The following is a 9,216-nucleotide window of genomic DNA, read 5'->3' as shown; positions in this document are numbered from 1 at the left end:
TAAAAGCAATTACATACCCTCAGATGTTGGGTTGCCCAGGCCTGTACTGAAACGGATTGTCTCGGCCAGCCATGTCACAGCCACACTAGAGAGTTATTGACCCATAAACGAGCACTTATTTGTCATGCTCATTTTAATGTTTAATTGGCTGGAACAGCAGAAAGGGATTTAGATGATGGAAGCTTACCAACTCCTCCAATACTGGTACCCAGCTTGCACTTAGACAACTCCTAACCCGAGAACAAATGCCATAGACAACTTCAACACACCTTCACGTAAATTCAGCCCTTAGCTTTGTAAGAAACCTTTATTCCAGCACAGCTGAGTATGAGGCTGGAAGACCCATTTCAATGTGGAATGTCTAAGTTGGGACTGTCAATTGGACTGCCTGATAAAATAGAAGGGTAACAAGTAAACCCATGACAGGACTCACTTGTTCTGTTGCAAAAGAGAGCAACTTAGTAGTTTTTCTGCAACAGCCATAGGGAGGATGGCACCAGGCTTAGCTTTCCTATGGAGGTGAGCACCACCAAGTCTTCTGCTATCCCACACCAGCAGGGATGCCTATTCACATGGATTTCCAAAAGCTTTTGAACACACCCTCTCACCAAAGGCTATTAAGTGATGCTGTCATAGAGCAAGAGGGAAGGTCTTTGCATTGCTAGAGAACTGATTACAAAAGTAGAGATTAAACAGGAATAAACAACCAGCTTGCACAACTGTCATGATCGCTGGAGTTCTGAGGGATCTGTGCAAGACTTGGGTTGTTCAACCTACACAAGTGAACAGGGAAGCAGGTTGAGAGTGAAGCATCCAAGTCCTTTAAACCCAAAGCTGCCTGTAAAACGCTACAAAAGGATTTCAGAGTGACAGGGTGAAAGAACTGCAGATGCAATTCCGTGCTAATAAACACCAAGTAAGGCACATGTGGAAAAACAATCTTCAGTCTAAATCCACAGTAATGGGCTTCCAACTAGCTGTCACCTCTATGGAAACAGACCATGAGTTGCTATACACGGCTCTGTAACTCCAGCTCAGTATTCAAAGGTAGTTAATAAAAGGCCAACAACAAGGATGCTCTTGAGGAAAAAAAAAAAGAGGAAATAAGAAAATGTCATTATATTCCTTCATATAACCTCCTATTCTGCTTACAGCTTGGGCACTGTGAGAAGTGCTGCTCCTTTCATCTGAAAGGAAATAAGGAAGAACTAGGAATGACTCAAAGAATGACAAGGAGCAAACTTACCAAGCAGCACTTACCAAGCAGCATCCAAATGGGGTAGGATTAAATAGATAAAACTCCTCAGTCTGAAAAAGAAGTCATCAAGGGGAATCAAGGAGGCCAATAAAGTCAAAAGCAGGACAGGGAAGGTAACTGGGGGAACAATTACAGTTTCTCATTACACAAGAACGATGGTCTCTCACATGAAATGATTGTGGCAACTGCAAAGCAAATGCACAGTTAAACTACACAACTCCCACTGGCATTAAAGGTTGGGAATCCAAAGAGGGATGAGAGAAATTTATCAAAGAAAAATCCAGGAGCACAAAGATAATACCAATGGTTTAGGAAGCCTCCAAGCCACAGATTCTGGAAAAATATATGAAATTATCACTGTATGCTTACCCTACTGTGTCCCACAAGCATTCACTCTTCCCTGTCGCTGGAGACACAACACTGAGCTAGCAAGTCTCCTGTACTGACACTGCTCTCATGGATGCAGAAGTAACATGTATAAGTTGAGAGACAAGAACCTCCTAAATTAGCTTTGACATTTTCAGTGCTGTTTTGCCACTTGCAAATCATTGGAGCCAAGAGACAGCTACGATCATAAAAAATCTTCATCAAAATCTAAACAAAATCAGCAGAGTTATTGCCCTGACACCTAAAGCTTCAGAACAATCTTATTCAGAAAAACCAAAGACTGAAAATTCAAGATGCCCCAAAGATGCACTTGGAACTGTTTTTTTGTTGGGTTTTGTTGAATGTGGGTTTATTTAGCTTTGTGTTTTAGAGCAAACTGGAAGAGACAACTGCCAACAACAGATGAATACAAAATTCCATTTGGAAAGTAAAGCCAGTCTTTCTCAAATTGAAAAGTCCTCAGGGAGGAGGTGAGTGGCAGAATTTAACTCCTTCAAAACACAGAAAGCTTTTTCAAGATGCTGAATGCAAAAAATAAGGGATGTTCTAGGAACCATCTCTCCTGAGCAAAGAGAAGCTGCTTGCTTGGCAGAGGTGGTTCCTCTGGCAGGGAGACGTGACACCAAGGCTATAGGAAGTGAAGCAAGGCTAGAGACCATTCCTAGGGTGATTAGAGACCATTCCTATGGTGATGTGTTCACCTGAAGAACCAGCTTGGCTGCCAGTGGCATCCTGTTTGCGCAGTTAACCAACACCTTAATGAGGGATAAAGCATTTCCAACAATGCCTTCAGGAATTACAGGTGTTCTAACACATCCTGATTTCAAAGATGACCCTGAGACCAAGGGGCATGGGACCATCCCACGTCCTCACAGGGAGGTAAGGCTCTTTCCTGCCCCTGCAAGGACATATGAAGACAGTAAGGAGTATGACACCTGTTTCTCCTCTGCAACAGAACACATGAGAGCACCATGGTGCCACCTGCACTGACCTCAAAACTCACTGCTGCTGCTGGCTTCTGTCTACTGTGAGCATTGGCAGATTGTAACACAAAATAGCTGTGCTGCTCAGGCATGGAATCAGGCACAAGGCTCCCTGATACAGAGGATGGTCACACTCTCTGAGCTAAGACTATGTGTCTTCTGCCAGACTATATTCCTGCACTAGCAGTGGCCATGGAAAGCTCCTCCCTCTGCACAGCACAGCCCTCAGTACCAGGTGATGCCCACAAGCCACACAATCTCACAGCAAACCACTAAAATGTGTCCTTGGTCCCAGCTTTAAACCCTGTTTTCTGCTTACCCTGAAAGCAGCTTTAGACTTGGAGGGTAAAGCAGTAGAGACCACTGCTAGTTTTTTCAGGACCAGCTCTTGGATTTCACTTTTCAAACACTGGTTTTGCACAATACAGGAGCCTGCAGCAGTTCTGGGCTGGTGAGCCTGCTTTGCAGGCAATGCTGCATGCAAACTGCCTGAGCAAGGGTGCCAACTGCTTTGCTGCACCAGCCATGAAGCAATGATTCATGTGTCTACAGGGAGCAGAAGAAACAAAGACTGTACATGTCAAGCTGGAAGACAGGAAGAAACAATGCAAAAAAAGCCCAGCCTGCACAAGCAGAAGGGAACGTCTCATCTGTACAACCTATGGTTTGTGTTGATGTGGCTTGAGGTGTCTGCAGAAGCTGAGGAGCAAACCAGGGATAAATCTCTGTCTTTCCCAGCATATATTTAGAGCTGCAAATGTTTCTGCTGAAAGGGACTTTTCTCCCAGTAGGTAAAATCAGCATCTGCTGAGTGGTGACCATTTAACATTCAACCTGCTGCCAATCTACATTCCACAGAGAGACCTGCAGGAGAGACATGGAGCTGTGCCACTTGTAATAACTGTGTGACTGGCACCATGTCAATGCCTTAATGTAGAATGCTACCCTCTGTCACTAAGCAGATCTCTCCTTTCTCTTGGCTAATGGCTTTCACACCCACTGGCAACAGTGTCAAGACTGAAGGGGTATGAGTCTGCAGAGTCTTTGGAGATCTGCTTGACAAAGCTGACTAGGGACACACTGAGAGAGGGACTGGGACATGGGATGGTTAAGGGAAGGGCATTATTGTGGTTGATAAATCTGCTCTCGTTTTGTTTTTCATTTGCCACTGCACATCCCTACCACAGCAACCGTCAGTTCAGCAGTACCTGCCACATCCTTTGCTAGCTGTGAGTGTAACTATGCCAAACCCCCTGCAGCAGTATCAGCTCCAGGACAGGGCCCCTCCTGGCTTGATGAGCCAGGCTTTTAGTATATTCAGGGGGAAATTGATGCTAGGGACATTAACTGCAAGGGCACAAGCCTCAGACGTTTTCCTTTCTGATCTCAGCCAGGTTTGGAGAATGGTGACAGCAGCAGAGTGTTTTGGCAGTTGGAATCCTACCCAGAAGTGTGTTTGCACCCATCAGCTCCCAGCAAGGGCAGTGGGCTGCATGGACACACACCCAGAGGGGGCAAGCTCTGTAGATACACCCTGTGCCTTTGGTCCTCAGAACAGTCACGATGCCAACATCAAATTCCTCATCTCCCTATAAATACAGAAACATGAGGGTATGATGTACATTCAGTGCAGGAAGCAGGGAAGGGACAAGTTTCCTGAGACCAGCTTAATTTTTAAATGTCTATGCAATGCCTCCAACTCAAGGCCCATGTAGAGACCAAAGCAGTTTGTATTCTTGCTCTGAAATCCAAATGAACAGTGCTGAAAAGAAAAAAAACCAAAAAACCAGGCAGGCAAGCAGGCCTCACTTTTCCTTGCTTCTTTTTATCCTACACAGACACAATCCTTTTAAGAGTCAGGCAGGAAAACAGAAAACCAACACAAATAAAACAAACCCAACAGACCACTAATCTTAGCAATCTTCGACATATCCATAATTTCTACTTCATTTTTAGCTAATGGTGGGAATTAGTCTTTGGATAGTTGATAAAAATCAACCTGTCTCTGCTGGGTTAGTACCATGATCTGTGGCCCAGCAACTACTCCTAGTACAATTGATTTTCCTTTTTGGCAACCAATAGGCCAGTCAATAATAATGTTGTTTGAGAAGGATTGAGTCATGAGGGAGATGAACCCTCCCTGCCATTTATTATGTTTGTATTGTCTTCATTTGAAAAGGTTTTGTTCTTTTCTTTATCCCCAATGAGGACGTGAGTGAAGGTATTACAAGGGGATGGCTGAAACACCTCCCTGTCTCCAGGAGCTCTCTGACTCACCAGTGTGTTTGCATGCAAACAGGAGAGGGAAGCCACTGTCTGCTGGAGGTAAGACAAGCTAAGGAGACAACCACACTCCTGTTGTTACCCTAGATGTCTTTCAGAACACGAAAAAAGGAAAATTCAGGTAACTCACAATCTCATGCTGACAGGCATCACTTCAGTGCAAACACGACTGTGCAGCCTTGCAGGAATTGGTACAACATACAAACCCAACTCTGGCACCAAAAATGGTCTCTGCAGACAGCACAGACACTAAATGCTTTTCACCAAAGTTACTGCTGTATATGTACGAATGAAAATAAAATGTTTATGTACTAGCAACAGATTTCCTAACCTGATGATTTTCGGCTTTGGTTTCAAGTTTCCTTCTCAATCCCTGAGGGTCCAAGGGTGACCACTGAGAACTTGCTGGCAAGTGGCTTAAAGTCTCAGTGTAGTGATCTGCACCTTTACTAGGAAAGTGAAAGGTCAGCAAATAAAAACTGAAGATCAGTTAGAGCTTTTTTTGTAATAATTACAGAAAAATTTCAGCAACAAAATCATTACCATGACACTGATAACTGCACAGTGATGCAGTTCAAAAATATCAAAATCTTTAGATACAATTTTAACTCAGCTGCTTTACCACACAGATATGTACACAGCCCCTAATTATCCTGTGTGTCAAGTGACACAGTTCCACTTACAACTCACAATATTTATTTTAAGACTTGTTCACGTGGCCAGACAGGCTTGAAAAGCTTTATTAGACTTAGCTGAGCTGAGGAAACCACTCCAGGATAGTTCCCCATGCATTCCTAAGGGCACACCTTGAACACATGGATTATTATTTTAGAACAAGGAGTACCCACAAATGGAACAAAGTGAAGCCACAGGAAGTCCAGGAGGAGAGGCTATGGTCTGCTGTTTTGATGTTACAAATCAGAGATGCTATTTGCCCTGCTCTCTCATTGGACAGTTACTGTACCACAATACCCTTCATTTTTCTTAAACCAGCACTAGGAATTTGTGTACCCGCACTAGGTATAGATATATGCACATATATATACACACACCCATATACCCTATACCCTGCATAGCATGAGTAATCATGTGGGGCCTTGGCACTACACCACTGGAGACAACCAAGAACAAACTTTAGGGTCACTTCCAACCCAAACCATTCCATGATTCTATGAAATCAAGTATCTGACCAGGCCAGCTTGCTGCTCCTGGCACAGGGAGCACTAAGGATGCCATGGCACAGCTGTGGGGGTGCAGATCTGCACAGCTTCCATTCAGTGCCTCCCTTGACTCCAGAAAACCTTTTCAATGCCAGAGAAAACACTGCAAGGAAAATCTCTCCCCATATAGAAAAAAGGTTTTCATTTGTTGCTCATTCTCTGCAGGGAAAATTTGTGTCTTCATGTATTTTAAAGATAGAAATGGATATTCTAATCATGTTGCCAAGCTCCTTCATAACTTATGTTATGAATATGCTCCACTTTAGACAAACAGTTCCAGTGGAAGGAAGCTGTTTTCAGACCAAGCCCCAAACTCTGGGTATTTCCAGCAGAGCTCCAAAATACCATCCCACCACCCACTTTGACATGGCCTCTGGCTCTGAAGATTTAGGTAATTCAATTACACAAACGCCCCTTTTCAACAAAGGAGAGCAGCCTGTTGCCTTTCTGTATCCCCTCGCCCATGGCAATCACCAACTCTTTTCAGAGGTGCTATTAGAGCTAATTATGAACAACCAGAGAACTCAATGGCTGCTGCTTTTCAGTGACAGTAGTGAACCACCCACTGGAAACTGCAGCACCACTGCTGGAAACAGCAAGCACAGGCACTGGACCACTGCAGTGCAGGAGCATGGGATTACTCCCAGAATTAAAGCAGTTTTGAGTGTGCTACAGGAACAAGCAGAGCCAGGAGACCTCTCCTGCTCCCAAGCTGTCTGGTCATCAACAAAGAGCAGTAAGTTGACTCTTGAGCTAGAGACTGCAAGTACTTTGACAACAGATAGTATAAAGGTAACTAAAATAAGGCAGAAAAAAGGGATGAAGGCACAGTGAAGTGGTATGACTTCCTCCAGGTCACCCAGCAGAGTACCACTGTCACTGTCTGCTTAGGGCAGCTAAATCCTTTAGCACACACCAAGGGAGCCAAGATGGAAGAACATTTATTAAAAAGGTAATGGAAGTGAGCATAAATCTGCCATGCTGTTTGACTAACTTTTTAGAAGCACACTAAAACACAGGCAATTAAAACAAAAATTGGTCTATAACATTTCTCTCCCTCACTAGCTGCTCGTAGCCCTCATAATCCCTAATTTATTCCTCATCTCTTATGCTGCTTGCATGTAGCTGCTGCTGCAAAACTGAACAAGACAGAAGAAAACCTGAAGACCTGAGTGGCACGTGGGGATTGTGGAGGCTGCTTGGAACTTTTACTGAGAGCACATTGCTCTGAATTAACAGCGCCACCAATTCGAGTCACCAGAGATTCCCTCATGCTTAACCCACGCTCCTTTACAGCCCAAGCATTAACTGACAGTGCACTTGGTATGTATAATAGAAGGTGCTGCAGTGTTTATGGCCTGTTAGGAAGACACAGTTTCTCCCTCTCCCTTTTTCTTCTGTTTGCTCTTTAAAATATCTCCTGCTCTTGCTCTGGCTGTGAATTCTTACAGGGTAAAGGTCAAAACAAAACACCAAAAAAAAAGAGAAATAAACACTAAGTCACAAAGTCTTGAAATGTTATTGCAATTTATATCTGGCTGTGAATAAAAATGTGTCTGCTTTCTCTGGGAACCCACCTACGTGCAAACAGAGACCTTTATAAGAAATTCTCCTTTATTACCTTGGTGGGGAAAAAATATCAAAGATTGATTTTCTTTTTATGGCTATTATTAACCTTTTGTTACTGGCCAAAAATAATCTGGTTAGAAAATGTGCAATGCATCAAAAAGAAAAAAGGGGAGAATTTAACAGAAAATTAATGCTCAGAGGAAAAGAATATGATGATTCTTCTTTCAGGATTTTCTTCAAGAGTCAGACTTTACCTCCATAGCAATGAGACAAGTGTCAAAGAGAAGAGGTATTTCTCTAGGCTACCAGGGTGAAGGGAATGGGCAAGTGTCCTCCCATGTGACTCCTCCTCAACTTCAATACAAAGCTGTTCCTCTATGTATCTGAAACATCACTCACTAGTTCTGACTGACAGGTGATGGTCTAGCCTGACAGCAAAGGCCCCACTGGCTTCACTGCTCCTCTTCTGTGTAAGGAAAAGCTCATATAAAATCCATTGGAATTGAAACCCCAAGATCTAAGTATGAACATCCATTTCCCATGAGCTACCACAGAGCTGTGCTGCCTCATACCCATCCCACCAGCAATTCTGCCCTGACAAGGGCAAGACAGACTTTTAAACAACAATTTCATGCGTATGTAAGTACCAACACAGCTATTTACAGCCTATGAATGCTACAGGTCTGTTGACAAACCTTCAGCTTGCAGCTCTGCTTCAGGTCAACCTCTTAAAAATTCCTGAAGCATTTAACGCAAGGCTGCTGAGACCTCACGGGTACAATCTCACAGATTTGTCAGCAGAGGTGTATCTAGGTCCAAACTGGGCAGGAAAAACAGAGTCAGTAAGTGCCACACTGGTAAAGAGCAGTCAATCATAATTTGACACAAATATGTTGGACAATTATGTCCAAACATGACTGCATTTACACAGGTCAGCCCTTAATTACAACAAGCTGGCAAAACTGGGAGCATTGACTCATAAGCACAGGCTGACCCAAGCTGCCTGGCTGGAAGGAGCCACTTGCAAAGCAGATGCTGAACCAGTGTAGCTCACAGCCTGGTCTGTTAAGGTACCCTAAAACTGCTGCTAGCTAGCTCAGACATGTGAGCTGCAAATCATGGTGGCTAAAAAGCTGCTTTATGTTAAGTCAAACTGTGCTAGAAATGGTGATGTCCAAAGGGGTGAAGTGGGGATGAAGGGATGAAAATGGCATAAGCTGTTTGATTTTGCCTTTAGTCAGCACTGAGATCCCACTGTAGCTGTCATGTGCCCACACCACGCCACGACTGAAACATCACCTACCCCCATGGCATGTTCTGCCAATACCAGGCATTTATCAGACATTTTTCTGCTAGGCAAAGTGGGATTTACTTTTAATTATTCCACACAGTTCTGCTGGGAGCGCAGTGTTACCCAAAATACATTGGAGAATGCACTTTACCAAACACCTCATACACAGGAAATCCCTCTGGCCAGTAGGATCACAAGTCACACTGGAAGCCACAGTCAGGTGAA

The 9,216-nt window shown here is 43.8% G+C and overlaps 1 protein-coding gene across 1 annotated transcript in view; it reads right to left on the bottom strand.

Annotated features, from left to right (window-relative positions):
- The window catches only part of ACBD6 (acyl-CoA binding domain containing 6), a gene marked incomplete at its 5' end in the record, with an annotated part of 77,407 nt that overhangs the window by 32,594 nt on the left and 35,597 nt on the right, over positions 1 to 9,216 (bottom strand). The window lies entirely within an intron of this gene.

This window comes from Acanthisitta chloris, unplaced genomic scaffold, assembly GCF_000695815.1.
Source record: "Acanthisitta chloris isolate BGI_N310 unplaced genomic scaffold, ASM69581v1 scaffold35070, whole genome shotgun sequence".
Classification (NCBI taxonomy): domain Eukaryota; kingdom Metazoa; phylum Chordata; class Aves; order Passeriformes; family Acanthisittidae; genus Acanthisitta; species Acanthisitta chloris.
This window is presented reverse-complemented; position numbering and strand designations above follow the sequence as displayed.